Consider the following 17,807-nt stretch of genomic DNA (forward strand, 5'->3'; position numbering starts at 1 on the left):
ACAAATAGCAGTATACTATTATAACTACAATCAAGGGAAATCTCCAGGAGAGTGGTGTACCTAATTAACACAAAGCATTCTACCCTTACTGTACTCTAGTTCCTCTGTAGGTATAATGCATCTGGAGATCAATGACAAGGCATCAGTACAGTTCTAAGAAAGGCTAAATTATGTAATCCCCATTCCCCCTAAGTATATGAAAACACATGCATTGTGTTGGAAACAAAATGGTTACATACTTGATGGAGTACAATACTCCTTTGTTGAAAGGTACATATATATATAAATGTGCCAACAAGTTCACACTGCAAAGTAACTCTCATACACAATGACTGCCCTAGCTTGAAGCTTGCCTTTTTAACATGGTTCTGATTAGCAAGTGATTGCTTCTGAACCAATCTGTGCTTCTGAAATGCTAATCCCAGCCTACAAGCTGATTTGCAGAATAATAAGCCAATCCCATGCAACCACTGAACAACATATAATTAAGAGTGGTCTTATCGGTAGGCCTTTGACTTATATTATTTAGAAACAGACATTCCATCTTTACTGCTTTGGATGGATAAATACGTGATGGGACAGACATACATATCACAATTTATAATGCTGATGTCCACATACATGTATTTTCAATGCTGGACGCAGCTATAGGTGAACCCAGGACCATGTGTACCAAAAAGTAACATTCTCAATGCATTTTATATACTGAGCTACAGAGTAACTGTTACAGCAGGTGTATTTTTGCATGTTGTAGATATCATTCCACAGTTATCTGCTGCTACATACCTCACTTACATCCATTATTATGTGTATGGATTTAGAGTGCTGTATTTGTCTACAGGAGTCCCAGTTAAAATCCTATTTTCCCATTAATGTTTTAGCAAGTGTATTTTTACACATTGTACATATAACTGCAGGTTTACTTGCTATTAGACACCTCACTTATGTCTTTTGTTATGTGTATGGCTTTATACTGATGTATTTCTGTATTAGAGTCCCAATTACAGTACTATGTTTCTCTTATTCTTTTTGCTGACTTGCATGGTGTGGCACGATGCACAGCATCACTTAAACATGCTTAATAATGAGAACTTGTGAATTACTATGTCTTGATTAAAACATCTGTGTTTATTAGCAGCTGATTGGCCTGCCAGCTTGATCCACTCTTCTGCAGGTGCAATGGTCCTGGGTTTGACATATGGGACAGGTGTACTTTTTAAACGTGATTAATATTTTTTTCAAATGGATATATCAATGTAGCACTATTTAGTATAGCTAAGTGAAAAAAAATGGGGAGATAGGACAGTAGTGAAATGGGGTGCAAGCAGTGGTAAAAACATAGTAAAGAGCAGGTAGGTATGTGCAGGAATGCTGTAGGGAAGAACCATAGCTATCCATTTCTTGTAGAGCAACAACTGTGCACTTTAACAGATTTTTTTTAGCTGAATGTGTACTGTCACCCCCAGAGAGAGGGGTGAGGACAACAGAAGTGTGTTGTCAAGCCTATTGGACTAAATTAAGTGTGTTCAGTGGACACATTTGTGAAATGGAGAGCTATGTAAGGGACAATATTTTTTTTGAGATAGGTGTCCAATTTTTGTTTTTTTCTAAGGTGAGAGTGGAATGTTGGGGAAGGGACATAGGTTCACATGGGGGTGGCAAGTTTGGAAGGTGAGGAAGGTTTTGCACACAGACAAGGCAGACAAGACAGCAGACAGGGTTGGTATGTGACACAAGAGGGGGGGTAAACACCTTGGTTGAGGAGGTTGATGAGGAATCCCAGTCCCATGGACGTCAGACACAATAGCAGTATGACTCAGGTCCTCACCCATGGGAGTATCAGCACTGCTCCTTCACTGTTCCTGTGGAGGCAGTGGTTAATGTGCAGGGCAAGGCTGCCCCACCAAGATGGACAGTATGTTCTCCATCTAGCATAGGCGTACACCTAGAATTCAGCAGAACAGCCCATACACCATGCCTGGCAGTTCCTCTCTGGTGACATAATCATCCCATCCATTTCCACTTCCAGGGGGAAGACCAACCCCAGCCTATGGGAAAGACCTACCCAATGGCCCAGGTAGTACAGGGACAGCAGACTGGGCTCCACCAGGCTGAAGCTCAGACCTGCTGGGCCCTGGTGCCAAGGCCAGGGGAGCCAAGGTAGGTGGATTGCTAGGAACTGGCCTACCTTGTGGCACTGTAGAAAATATAAACATAAAGTGAAAATAAACATAACCAAACAGATGTTAGTATTAACATAATAGAAGATAATAATGATTAATCAAAATAAATATAAAGGAATATAATGAGGACCACAGCAATAAATAATGTAAATAAAAGTATTTTAACACCAAAGCAATATGAAATTATACATAAGGCTAACATAAGAGGTAGTTACAAAAATATATATTAATATCAAATTATAACAATAAATGACATTAATAAATTAAAAAAGAAAAGGAATGGGGTGAGAGAGAGAAAAATACCATTAGTAACTTTACAGGTAATATTACCGCACAGACTACTACTGCATACTTCTACGTATGTACAATTTCAGTTGTGAGTACAGTGAGTGCAATTATTGTATAGATGATGTTGCACGTACATGGCTCTTAGCATGGGACAGTATGGGCCAAGGTCTAGCACATGGTGGTACACAGGGGCAATTAATGGGAACAGTTGCACATAGTGTGCTCATAGATTAGTAGCAAGGTGTTCTGATAATGGATTTGTCAATAAATTGCATTCCAAGTAATGCAATTTATCTGCTAATCAAGGACCAGACATATTGGGCATTATGCATTACATTCTGAAAAATCATGACAGTTGAGAGGTATGCTCATGTATACTAAGTAGAATAGACAGCCATTCATTTCTTTGTTGGCTGCCATGAGATTAGAACCCACAAGCAGTGACTACAGGAAAAATGTGCACTTAATTTAACCGTTGACTGGTGTCAGATTAGAACACACAACTGGGAAAACTACATGTACCAAGTCATTCGCTCAACATTTTCTGGAATTCATAAATTCGAATGCCTTGGATCAGCATGTCCACACCCCCAACAGGGGCAGCAATATCCTGGACCTGGTCATTACCAGTATGGGTTACTGGTGTTCCATGCCAGAGGTCAACTCCTCGCTGGTCAGATCTGACCACAAGCTAATCACCCTAGACATCCATATCCCACTCCCACCTCCCATTAAGGAAACCACCATCAAAAACTACGCCAAAGTCAACTTCATGCTTCTTAAGACAGGAGTGGCAAGCTTCACAACACCCATGCAGACAGGAAATAGAGGTATGACTGCTGAATTTTACACAAATGCACTGTATAAGCTCATACACAAATGCATGGATCATGCCATCCCTATAGAACCAAGACGCTATCCTCCAAAAAAGGAAGCCAATCTGGTGGTCCCCTGCCATAAACAAACTCTGCAACAGAAGGAAGAAGCTCTTGCAAAAAAGAGTAAAATCCCAAGATTGGAGGAACTCTCTGCTCAGCCTCAGCAAGAAGCTGAGATCCCTCATAAAATCCTCCAAAGCCAGATATAAAAATAAAATCGCCACTGATTCTAAAGACAACCACAAAGTAGTCTACAGCTATGTCAAGAATTTCAATGGCAACACTCAGATCTGCTCTGAGCTACAGCACAATGGCACTAAATATACAGAACCAACCAATATTGCCAACATCCTGGCAGATAGGTTTAGCGCTAACTTTACCCTCTCACCTTCCAAAGGGCCCATCTTAATACCAGAAGAATACAAAGCCCTTGTAATCACGGATGTACAAGTAAAGACCACACTCTCCAAAGTCAAGAACACAGCATCCATGGGACCAGACAACATTCCAGGCTGCATACTGCATGAACTACAGAACGAACTGGCACCCACCTAAGTACCATGTTCAATCATAGCCTCATCTCAGGCTATGTGCATACTGAATGGCACACAGCCGTGGTTATCGCACTCCACAAAGGGGGTGCCACCACGAACCCTGGAAACTACCGCACCATTAGCCTGACGAGCCTGGTCCGCAAGGCTATGGAACGTATCATATGGGGAGTTTATAAACAAAGACATAGGTAACCTCCAAACCCTAGACCCCACTCACTTTGAGTTTGTAAAATGTAGAGCATGCCTACTAAACCTGATTGACTTCTTTGAAGGAGTCACTAGAGCCATAGATGAGGGCAAGGTAAAGCATATAACCTATCTTGACCTCACCAAGGCTTTTGATAACATCCCCCACTCTGGAATTATAGATAAACTCACTAAACTGGGCATAAATCCCTATGTCACAAGATGGGTGGCCAGCTGACTCATTGACAGAACCCACACCGTAAAAGTAGCTGACTCCAAGTCTGACTTCAGACCAGTGACAAGTGGAGTACCACAGGGTTCGGTCCTGGGGTTGGCATCTACTTCTCTGAAGAGCAGGCCAACACAGAAGGTTTTTTGCTAACAAAGTTCACAGATGACTGCAAACTGAGAGCCATAATAGAATCAGCTAATGATGTAGACATTCTGCAAAAGGGCCACACAGAGACAGATGCTTGGTGTCAAAGTCATGGTCTCAAGCTCAATGCCAAGAAGTGCACTGTCATCCCCTTTGGGAAAAACTCAGTACTCACAAACTACCACATAGGAGGTAGCTCACTAAACACTGAAAGTGTGATAAGAGATCTCAGGACACAGGTGGACAGTAATCTCTCCTTTGATAACCACATCACCACAATAGTCAGGAAATATTTCTATGTGGCACACCTCATCATAAAAGTGTTCTTCTCTAGAAAAAAGGAGGTCATTGTTCCTCTCTACTCATCCCTCATCAGACCCATTATAGAGTACATTGCCCCATTTGTCATGTATCTCACAAGACACCTGCAACTGGAAAGGCCACATAAATACCTCACTAAGAGGATTACTGGCCTCAAACAGATGCCATATGCAGACTGTCTCAAAAAAACTCCAGCTCTACTCCGTCGCATATCGCCTACTCAGAGGTGATCTCTGCCTAACAAACACAGCTATGTCAAACCCAGAGCTGTTGGAAATGCTACACTTAAAGAAATCCCAATCTCTTCAAACCACACACTCTAGGGGGCCTAAACCTTGTCGCTAAAATAAACAGACATGCTGGAGGGATAGATTCCTGCCCCAGAGATTTCCCATACTCTGGAACAAGCTACCCATTCATGTCAAGCAAAGCTCCTCATTGGTCCTCTTTAAGAAAAATCTTGATGACTGGATGGGAAATAGAAAATTCACCCCAGGGATCACTTCTGAGGCACTGCTTGACAGGGGAAAATAATTTTCTTGGGTGGCAAAAGCCTGGGAACCTTTTTGGCTAGGCTTATATAGACCCCAGGGCCGATAGCCTAGTACCCAGCTATGAACCTATGAACCCATGTTGATAACACAGGAATAATGCACACTTATTTGAAAAGATTACGTATCAAAGCACAATCCTGTTTTAAACTTTATTGATGATGTTCCATGTAATCTGGCATTTAGACACATGAATAGCTGCTCAGGACTTTATTTACCTTATTCATATATTTTGTTCCTCAACTGGATGGAATACATAACATTATTTCAGACAGAATTACCAGAACACAGGCTTGAACATTATTCTGAGTATTGCACTACATTTATTTCAGACAGTTTTTGCTGCATTCTTTATTTATTTACATTTAACAGTACACTGGTGTCAGATTAGAACATGCGTGTAGTGAATACAGGAATAATGAACACTTTTTATTTGAAAACATTACATATCAAAGCACCATCACCCTTTAAAAATGATTGATTAATGTTACTTCAAGTCTGGCATGTAGACCATGGATAGCTGTGTAAGACTTCTAATAAATAACTCATATACCCTGTCCATTAACTGAGTGCAACCTACAGCATAATTCACATAATGAGCAGACCAGAACAGTATCTCTTAATCTGGGTAGGCCCCAACATTAACTGATGTCCGGATGCTATACTACACAGAAATGCATGTTTACATCATTTAACTTGCTTTATATTTCAGGCAGGTAGTGACACATTACTAAACATGTTAGATGTCCCAGGTATGTCATACCTGACTGTTAAGACTGCAAACTCGGTAAATAATTTATCATAAAAGTATGTTATGCATTAAATTATTACTTTGATGTTTCCCTCCTTAACACACGTTTGTCTCATCCTGGCTAGGCACCCTGCATGGGATTGGACATTGCAAGCCCTCTCGTCTGCCCCTGGTGTGATAGACGCAAACCATTATGCATACCAGTTTTTCACAGATTCAGCTTGTACTCTTCTAAAGTCCTGCCAAACATGCTTACATATTTGTAGGGTCTGCCCAACCCAAGCTTCTTGGACTCAGGTGAAAGAGGTTCCCCTCTTCCCATGCTTCAGGTCATCATAGTGATGATGATACTGCTCACCAGTGTGGGGGATGCCAGTAGCACTCATAAGTTTCCTAGCCAACTGATCTCAGGCCTCAGACTTACACTTTGAGCCCTGGTAATCACCCTGGGTTCATAGTTCTTAACCAGGAGTCCAACAGAAACTTTGGACTCCTGCACACCCTGCCTCAGCACCTGAAAGTGCACTCCCTCTCCAACACCACCAGGCATATACACAGCCAAGTGAAGACTCCAATGAATGGTGTGAAATTCTCACCTATTCCCCTTTATATAGGCTGCATTCCCACCCTTACATGTCACACTTCAACTTTCAAAAAAATGACACGTTGCTTACCATTGCTCAGTCATACAAACCATTTAGCAGAGCTGAGCATTGTACAAAGTTGGACAAACCATTGTTAAGCAGAGCTTAGCAATGTGCAAATGATGTAAACTGTTGACCATGTTTAAGCACTGCTTAGCATCGTGCAACTTTTCTAAATGTAACATTTTTTTATTTTAAATTAAACTGATGTTTCATTCACCTGACACATTTTCACCACAATAAATGTAAAACACATGACTGCTCAATACTCAAACCTGGGACCTAGGTCATGACTCAAATTATCTAGCTACTTGGATAGCAGAGGGAAGCAGTATATCTTCACATACTACTAAGGTGTCTGTTAGCATTGCACAGCTTTGCTGCATGGATTTACATGCTGCTAAGTACAGTAGAACTACAATAATTGAATACATCTGGTTTCTATTTTTAAATGTCTAATGGCATTGCTAAGCACCTTGCCATAATGCCCAAACAAGCAGGAGGAAAAAAAATGAAAAAAAGTACAATTGATTGCATTTGGTTTCTATTTTTAGATATATACCAGATGTCTGCTGCATATGTATAAGAGCAGCTCGGCATCACTAAGCACCATGCTGCTCAGTGCAAACATCTCATACAGATTAAAAAAAATATATCGTCCCATGGTTACTATCTGTCCAGAATTTTTCTGGACAGTCCACAAGTACGGGATAGTCTCTGCACTGTTGCTTGCATGGATTCAGTATCCATGTTACTCTGATCTCCCTTGGCAGCACTCCATGATTAATATGCATTGCGCGCTGCTGAGGGGAAACCATGGCTGTGCACATGGATACATTCTATGTCGGCTCTACATGGAACTTACATTGATTTTATTGAATACTGGGAACAGATATGTTGATTTTGTAAGTTTCAAGACAGGAACATCACATCTTTTGCTGCGTTTTTATCTGCCAGTGATGGCATTCATTATAGCACAATGTCAATTATCTGGCGGTAAGTCTGTCAGAATCATAAGTATAAAAGAACAAAATATTAAACACAAAACACAGACATAAGGCAGTTAGTGCTATGAGACATAATATAACTAATGTTATGAAGTCACAAAACATCTGCTTATAGTGAAATAAATTATTTTTCCAATATTAAGTACTCTATATTCTCTTCCATGATGTTTGTGTCTTAGAGTGGCACTTCTGTCAGAGTAATTGTAAATCATATAACCATATCCTGCAAATATGTCTTTAACTTGTCCTATCACGAGTTTTGACAGAGTAAATGATGTGCATTTATTTTTAATATCTAGAACTCTGTATATGTAAAATGTAGACATACAAGTAAATGTTATGTTACTTATCTGTCTATCCCTGGCAGTTACTTTGTAATTCCCATCTAGCAGTACATAGGCCTGCAGTGGATAACTACTTTACCCAAGAGATCATTAAAAGTCTTCCTCAGCCAGCAGCACCTGCTATTGTTTTTAAAATGTCTCCTGTGTAAAACAAGCAGCTTAAAACTAGGTCATATTTGAAGCAGGATTTGCCAAGAACATAAAAAGAGGTCAGTTGGCAGGTCTTTAAGAAAGCAAAGCAGTTGTCAGTAGGTGTCCAATAAACAAGAAAAGTTCACACGGCATGAGTCAGACAAGCATTTTTTTTTGTTTTGTTTTGCAATATGTCACATGTTGCAAAATAATTCAGGATTAGCTGATAATAGGATTATAATTCAAAACCCTGAGTACTCAGTTAATATCTGCCCTGAGATAGAATGTGTTACTTATTTGTATGTGTTGTATATTTTAAATGAACCGGCATAGGTGTCTCTGGTAGTAGCAGCTTCCCTTTAAATTTCATCATAAAATATATTTTAGTCACCTCTTCCTCAGGGAGTGATGTCTTTTTCATTCCATTTCATTTCAGCAGATACATTTGTTGACCAATGCTGCTTTTTTTTTTTCAGAAAGCTTTCACTCCTAGATGATTCGCTCTTTTAAATTTCCAAATCTTTGGGGATTCCATCCTTGGGGAAGACACTGTGTAAAATAACAATGAATTACTCAGTACAGCATATTGTCTGTTTTATTTGTGGTGTTAAGAGATTCATCATTTTCTCAGCAGTAAGCTTCAGTGTTCCAGTAGCTGCCTGGTAGTGAGTGTGGCCCCCTGCAGGAACCCTCCTGCTATGACATAAATTGCATATCTCATATATTCCATTACATGTAATCTCCTGCATGTTTCTGAATTATTTGCTATGCTCCCGAACAAATAAAATATGTAAAAGTCCCATTAAGTGCCTAGTGACATGAGCAGCATGTACATTTTTCTGATGCTTGCTGAATAAGTTATCAGTATTTTGTATTTCGTTGTTAATACTGAATTTTGTTAAAATCTTGAAAAGTATAATTTACAATGCGATTCTAATGTTAATCTAAACTAAAAAGGTTACTCTGTTTTTTCAGGCAGCAAGTGCTTTTCTTATTTTTCTCTTTTTCATCTGCGGTGCTTAATACATATTCATATCTGTTAAGGGAGGTATGAAAAGAAAGGAGCCCAGGCTGTTCAGTCACAGTATATGAACAGGGAAGAAACTGAACTTACATCTTTAGATTAGAAATGACTGATTCATAGCTTTCTTCACTGACTGTTAATGTATGCTTCCTTTTTAGCCATTCTTTAATATTCAGTGTGAAATAAATATTTTAATATTATCATGGAAAATAAATTCTGTTTTGAAAAACTAAGTTTATGAAAAGGGCTGGACTAAAAAACCTAGAATGTGTGCAGTTTCTGTTAAGGCATTTACTTTACTATTTTCAGTTATTATTTTTTGTTTCCTTTTGACCAAATGAATGAAGGCCATCTATAAATATTAATTAATTAGTTTCAATTGAGAATGCAGTACATGAAGGTTTTAATGTGTGTGTGTGTGTGTGTGTGTGTGTGTGTGTGTGTGTGTGTGTGTGTGTGTGTGTGTGTGTGTGTGTGTGTGTGTATGTGTAAAGGAGAGACACCAATCTCATTGTTAGTGATTTTTTTCTGTCATTGGGTGTTGTGAAAACAGGTGCTGGATCATGAGGTCAGCAATTTCACTTCAAAAATAACATTTTATACAAAAATATGACGTGTGCAACACACACTGTAAACTCCCTTCTTATTATATATCCTCTTTCACGAAGATAGAAAGAGGAAACTAAAATGGTCTACATTATAAAGTTCATTGTGGTTCATAGCTGCTGTGCATTGCACTCAGAAACATAATACTTACAGAAAGCTGCGAATGTTCTGCTTGGATGGATTTGAGTTCCGAATAAACTTTGATTCAATGATATAGTGCAAAATGCCTTTGAATGTAGAGTTGCTTTCCAATGGTTCAGAAAATATATCAGATATAAGCTGTTCATTCTGGAATAGAAGAGGCACAGCAGACACCTGCAACTCATCAGAAATGTTCAGATGTATTAAGAAAGTGGCATAACATGCTACAATAAAAAAATCTCTTGGTTAATAAAACTCATCACTTTTTGAAATGGTATCTAAAGACTGTGTGCACTTAAATACTATACGATGCACATTCCAAATTGCTCTGAAGAAGTCCTTGGGATGCATGGGCTGGGGGAGATAGCAGTTTATATTTTAATATCTGCTTACAAATTTCCATGCATGTGTGCACAGACTAGTGCAACACAGAAAATGTGAGATTAACTGTATATTTTTCAGCTACCGTGTCAACAAATAGAAAAGATTTTTCTAATTTTAATCTGCTATTGACTACTATCATTGCAGCATCCTCATACTACAATTCCATGTAAACTTAAAAATTAATTTTGATAATAAGTTGAATATCCATTTATTTACATTGTTTTCCTTCAGATGAAGGCAAACAGGTATAGTGCTATTGTTTCTGACAAAGGCATACATGTTATTGGCTTCCCAATATACGGTCAAGGAAACATCTCCCTGACTGTCAATGACCTGTGAATATCATCATGAGACTAACGTTAGATTTGTTTTGTATGTTGAGAAAATGAAGAGTGACAGAGGAAAATTGAACATGACCTGAAATTTCAGTATGATTCAAATGAATAGCTCTGCTTCTCTTTTCATGCCGCCTTTCCCCCTTCATTATCTTTGGTTGTATATTGTTAAATATGAAACTATTAATAAAGGAGAGAAAAATATTTTTGAATAGCACTGTTGCTCAAAAAAAAACAGAAAAGAATAGTAAAGTTTGATGATAGTGAGGGTGCTGAACAGAGAATAATTTGGAAGATTAAATAAACAAGGGTTACATTGTTCAGTGTTCACTAATGGTGAAGGATAACATATACCAAACTCAAATGTAAGGATTAGGCTAAATGATGGAGTAGTGATATGAGTTTCACCAAGAAAGAAAGAAAGAAAGAAAACAATGGGGCAGTTCAACCAGAATTCATGAAAAAAATGTATGAATTGAATTCCTTAATTAATTGCAACTCTAAGAGATGTCAGAGAGGATGGGATCATACCAGATGACTGATGAAGGTTTGCATAATTCTATTGCATAGAACTGCTTTAACCTCATAGTTTAGGAAATAATTAGCTTAAAAGGTTAAATCTATCACACAGTGATTCTATGCAGCAAGGTTTCAGAGATTCAAAGTCATATAAAAGAGATCTAATAAATATCTTTAACTAAGTGACTCTGCAATCTAAATAATAATTAAAAAAATATATAAATAAATAAATAACTGTGCTACTCTTCTTATGGATTCAGCAGTGAGACACCATAATCATCCTTTTATAGAGATGAAATAAAATATTTTTAACAGTGTAGTCTAAGTAGACATGCCTTTCAGTTTCAGTTTGCAAAGGTAGTTATACAGTTCATCAAAACAAGATTCTGCTAGTGTAGTCTTGACAGTACTCATCAATGAAAGACTGATTTTATGGCAGATGAGAAAGAGTGTCTGTGCAGAACCATAGTACATTACAAACCATTTCCATCATCAATCCCTTTTTTCCCGGTTTTCTATAAGGAGTCTGGGTGTCACATCTGTCTCTACCTCTGTTGATTCAGTGCCACGGTCATCCCTTTTTTGACAGTCATGCATTCCATCCAAATCTGTTGGCTGGATATATTCATTTTTTCTTGCCTTTTCCTGTCTCTCCAGACCTTCACTAAAATCATCTTCTTTCCTGTACATGTGCCTGGACTACTGTTATCTGTTCTTTTCTACCTCCTCTGCAACTGGAGCTACATTCTACTTCTTCTATGATGTTCTCATGTCTTCACCAAACCTACTGTAAATATCCTATCATTCATTTCAAGTACTACATTTTCATTACCGTTAGCTTCCACAGCTGCTCCAGAGTCACTTACGTTTTTGTGTCATACAGATGCACTGCTTACATTACAGTTTTTTACACCTTACCTTTCAGCTTCTTTGCTATTTTTGTCACACACTACTTGTAACACTAGGAGCTTAATGGCATATCTAATTCTAGATTTGACTCATTTCCCTTCTCCTCAGCAACCCTCCAAAGTACCTAAAGCTGCCGATCTGTTTTCTGTACTAGATTTCATTTTTTTTTTCTGAATTGCTATCATGACAAGTGTCTTATTCATATTTAGCTGTATCCCAAATGCCTTCAAGTTTTGCATTCCATTTTCCTATCTCTTGCTGAAGTTCCATTTCACAGTTTGGTTATAATGCCACATTGTCTGCATAACACATTATCTTATACATCAACTTTGTTGTTCCACTCTGATCAGTTTGTTAATGTAGTCCTTCACCAGAATGAATAGCTCTGGGATCAGATCTAAACCCTGATGTACACTCACTTCCACTGGGAACCTATCTGTCAGTCTGAAGGCTGTTCACACTTGTATCATCGGTTCCATGTACATAACCAACTCTAATTCTGCCAATGTTTTTGTAAGTTTGAACCATCACAAGACTGCTCGTATCAGCTTTCTTGGGGCCTTTTCAGATTTATTATCCAAGTCTAGGAATGCTCAGTTGGACTCTTTCCTCATCTCTAGCCTCTTCTCCACTATCAGTCTTACCTCAAACATTGTGTTGGCAGTGCTGCATCATGATATGAATGCAAACTGCTTGAATCCCACCTTAAGTTGTACTTTTCTGTGTATTAGTTTATCAGTCATCAGTCTAGCACATTATACCTGTCTGCTGCTCACATTGGTGAATTTCTCCTTTGTTCTTGTACACATGGACTGGAATGTGCATTGTCCAGACAACTGTGATGCACCATCTTTCTCATAGCATGATGAGTACCCTGAAGAGCAAATCATGGCCTAACTCATCCAACATCTTGATCATATCTGCTGTAACTTCCTTTGCTGATCTTCCTGACTTCATTTTCTGTAGTGCTGCTGATTCTTCTAATAGGTAAGGTTCTTTTTCGTCTTTATTCATAGGCTGTGCATAGGGTAGCAGAGAGTCTGTGGGGTTTTCTTCATTCAGAAACACCTGGAAGCGCTCAGTCCGTCTGTCTTTGATATTCCATGGAGTGGTACAAAGACTGTTGCTGGCATCCATTGTTTTATTTATTTATTTTGCAACTGTTGACTGGGAAATCCATCTGGGGGCAAAAAGGCCCCTTTTCAGTGGAGGTCCAGGGAGAAAAGCTCCAAGAACACAAACATATCAAATGTATGAAGAAATACAGTACATATTTTTAAATTCAAAGCCACATAGTACAAAATATTATGAATGGTGTTTGACAACTATAAGTAAGTCTATATCAGTTGCATTTTGAACACTCTTGTATGTGATCCTGTTTCTGTCTGTCTTGATGAAGCATGTGTTAGCCTCCATCAAGCCATTTGCTAGACAGAAGTTTATTGATTTTATTTTTATTCATTTGACATTTGTTTACCAGAAAATTCCAACTAGGATAATATCTATTTTCAGCACAGGTCTGGGGATAAAACCTCTACATTAACATAATATGGTTATAGCTAAATAAAGTTATTAGAAAACCTAATACAGAAAACAACAACATATTGGCTAAGGAAAGCATTCATTTCCAACCAATATAGTACATATATGTGAACAGATATGAAAAGATGAAAAAGAACATTGTCAGTAGTTAAAGTATTCACAAGTTGCATTCTGAGAGATGGCATTAAGCATGCTGACAACACTCTTTGGAACACAGGAGCTAAAATGGCTTTTCCTTGTTTATTCCTGTTGACCCATCCATCTGGACCCAAACACTCCAAATACCCTGTTCTAATATATGACTATCTTTCAGAAATTATTTAACTTATACCTAGTTCACTGCCATTCATATTACCAACAACCAAACTTCTCCAAACTAAAATAATTAATATTAAAAAAAATATCCTCAATATAGAGTGCCCAGACATCAACACCCATGGTATAAAAATTGTAATTCTGTAATTGTGTCATGGCAAATAAAGTAAAATCCTGAATAGAGCAACACTAATTGAAAGTTGATATATTATATAAAAACAAAATGTTTTTCAATATCATCTCACTTAAATGAAAACAACACACAAAACAAGTAAAACAAATACTCTTGAGTAATAAGACAGACATGTCTCCACATACTTCCCTTACATAATTAGGCTACATTACCTCAGAGTAGGTAATGAATTTTTAGTTAAGTGGGACATCACTAATGGCAGAGTCTGAATATCCCAAATGAATGTATGTAACCACGGAAACGACCTTTTTAAAATCATGTCTATGTTTGCAAATTGCGTACTGGCTGCATTCATGAATGTCTGCACTAACTGTACACCGTTCTGAGTGAATAGACAACAGAAGCATGGCTCCCACTTTCTTCCTCCTAATTTTGGTTTTCGTAGTGATTTTCTTGTAGCCTTAAATATTGAGAGGGCTTCATAAAGGCTACCACAAAGTCTAATCTTTCTGAGTGAATAGACAGCACACAAGATGTGGTAGGGATTATTTTTAATACAGAAAGTGTACACCCAGTGCAGGCATTCATGAATCCAGACTCTCATTTTGTATATCATTTGTAGTACTGCAGAACTGTATAACACAGGATTCGTTTGCTGTCTTATTCCGATTGTTCATGTTACTTCTTATCACTTACTAAAACACGTGCATTTGTATGACATCATGCACAGCAGTACTGCTCTCATTTCTCACTTTCATTAATCACCATCCTTATTTTAAAAATTAGAATAAGGTACACTCACCTACAACTATATGTTTCCATATTTCCTAACCACTTTAACACCTGTTTCTGTAAATATTTTATAGAAGCAAAACTTTTTTAATTTTCATTTTGAACCATACAAACTTCTTTCAGATTGTCTGCTTCTATGTTATCCACAAATGTACATAGTCAACTGCAACTGATCTTTGATTGTCTCTCCTCAATAGATTTACTTGCACTTTCAGTAGAATCATTGGAAATACTTCATTCTATAAATTTTGCATTTTTATTTGCAAATAAAATGGGTCTACAATTTCCTGGTCAAATATTCTCCTCCTATGGTAAGTAATACTACTACATCTGAGTTCCTTCTTCCTTCCGAAATATTTTTTCTGCATTCCACACTTGATAAAATCTTAATCCAAAGCAACTTTCTCCAAAGTGTCCCTCTGGTCTTTTTAAAAAAACAGTAATCTGTTGGCATAGAGGGACAATGTCCCATTTATGGAGAAGTAAGCCAGTACTAAGAAAGATTTCAGGAAGAGCAATGATGTCAAGATTATAGAGAACCAGCCATGATTCTAATACTCAGATTTCAACTGTTGAAAGTGGGAGCAATGCCGAGTATGAAAAGGCCATTCAAGCATGGACTCCTCAAAATGAGATATTCCTATTTCCCCCTGGTACGGCAATGTTGAATATAATAATTAATGAGATATAAAGAGTCATATCCATTTGAACAATGGCTGCAGAGGCTTTTCTCCAGTGAAAAATATGACTTTTAACTCTATTTCAAATTCATTTTTAATTTCTGAATTAATGCAGAATCAAAGCATGTGACATTTTTAATAATATTGTAGAACTGTCTGGTTGTATTCTGGTGTACTGGCATGCAGAAAGAAGGATTCATGGAGACCTTAGAAAAATTATGGAATACTTTGATTACCTCTTCTATCTTCAATCAGAGCATGGGTATAGCCAACTGACAAGGATAATCTCCAACCAAGCTGAAATAGTTTACGAGTTTATAGCGATGAATGCCAGTGCTCTAATTTCTTGACTGAACTATGATTATGTCCCCCAAACCTCATAGCCTGCTAAAAGACTGTAGAAGAATTATTTAATTTTAAGACTACAGAAGAATTATTTAATTTTACTTTTGAGTTAACCCTATAAAAGCCTCCAGATGGTAGTTTTTTTAAAGAGACTGAACAAACCAAAGTAGTGTATTGATTTTTTCTGCAGTGGATGAGCTATTCCTTACTAGCATTCCTTATTATGCTTCATACTTTTCCTGACAATGTAAATGTGTAACTAATTATAATGAAGATGCGAAGACAGTAGAATCACAATACATCTAAGTTCTAGTGAGAGTGGTTGGATAATCTCTGTAATCTGGTATGGGTGTTTTTTTTTCTTTGAAAATCTAATTTTGTTTCCCCAGCTTCTATCTGTAAGCCACTGCCACAAGAGAACATGAGTAATAGATTAGGTAAGTGATTAGTAGCTGTCAGGGAATTAGTCATTCATTATTTAGAAAACTCTGAAGCAAGTTTGTAAACTTTTATTATGTGCCTATGATGACATGCTATTACACTGCAGACAATAGGAAGTCCTGCATCTACCCTTTTGGTAAGTTCTCACACAGTTGCACTCTCTCTATGAATCACAGAACATGCATGAGACCTAAATTTCTTAATGGAAATGTGAGTGGTTACGAAGATGATGAAGACAAGTCATCAAAATGAAAATTCCTTAAACACGGATGCAGGAATGTGTTTATGGTATAGTTACAACTACGCCAATCCTACCGCCCATTAAGTTCACAAACAGTTACTGGGCACTGCAGTAGTGAGTAACACCTTTATAGGCTTATTATCATAGCTAACTTTGTGAATTAATAATGAAAATACTGTTTAATAACAGCTTTCTTTAGTAAACATTATTTTGAAGTGTGGTGATCATTTATATTTTGCGTTTTTTGTATTGCTGTTGTCAAATGCATTGTCCATTGATAGAGCCTTTCCCTTGGTCTTTTTCATGAAACTATACCATGTCAGAAACACAGTAGTTGAATGTAAAAAAATAACAAACAATCAAACAAACAGGCCAACAATGAAACAAAAAGTGAAACAAAAACTGGCAAACTAATGGATCACCTACAAGTGGTCATGTGCCCGTAGCAAAAAAAAAAAAGACACACTTGTAGACTTTCCCTTGCTCTTAATGGCAAGAGATCTAAGTCCCTGTAGCCTGACCCTACTTAATTACTTAGTTTTCCAACCATGCTGCTTAATTACAGAGTCTTTCCATCACCAGACACACCAGATGCTAGTGAACTGTGTACCCCTACCAAAGCCAAAACTATAACCCCAACATTCTCTTCCTCCCTGCCCATAATGCTAACCTGACACATTGTTCCCTAATTGAAACAAACTACCTCTCTCTCTGCCCCCCCAAAGCTAGTGTCCCAAATTTCTACCTAACGATATAAACTCACCTCCCCCTTCCTAAAAATAGAATTTGCACTCATTACCTAAACATAAAAATACACTCTGTCATCCAAAAACTTAAAATCTCTGATTATTCTGTAAACCTAAAACTCATTTCCTCATCCCTAATCCTAAACTCCATAATCTCTCCTTAAACCTAAAACTCCCCTGACACTCTTTAACATTAAAATCCCTTCCTACCTCAAAACCCTAAAACTCCCCTGCCACTCCCTAAATGTAAATCAACCCCCCCGATCACTGCATAAAATTATAAGCTATATCGCCACCCCTTGCCACTCCCTCCACATGGTCGCAGAGCTCACCTTGCTCAAACTGCAGTAATATGTCTGAGCAAGGTTTGTTAGCACAACTCTCTCAGCATAGTTGCTGCTACTTTGCTAAAACTCATTATTCAATTTCAAGAATGAGA

The sequence above is a fragment of the Protopterus annectens genome, chromosome 5.part1 (assembly GCF_019279795.1).
Source record: "Protopterus annectens isolate FY-2018-M chromosome 5.part1, PAN1.0, whole genome shotgun sequence".
NCBI lineage: Eukaryota > Metazoa > Chordata > Ceratodontiformes > Protopteridae > Protopterus > Protopterus annectens.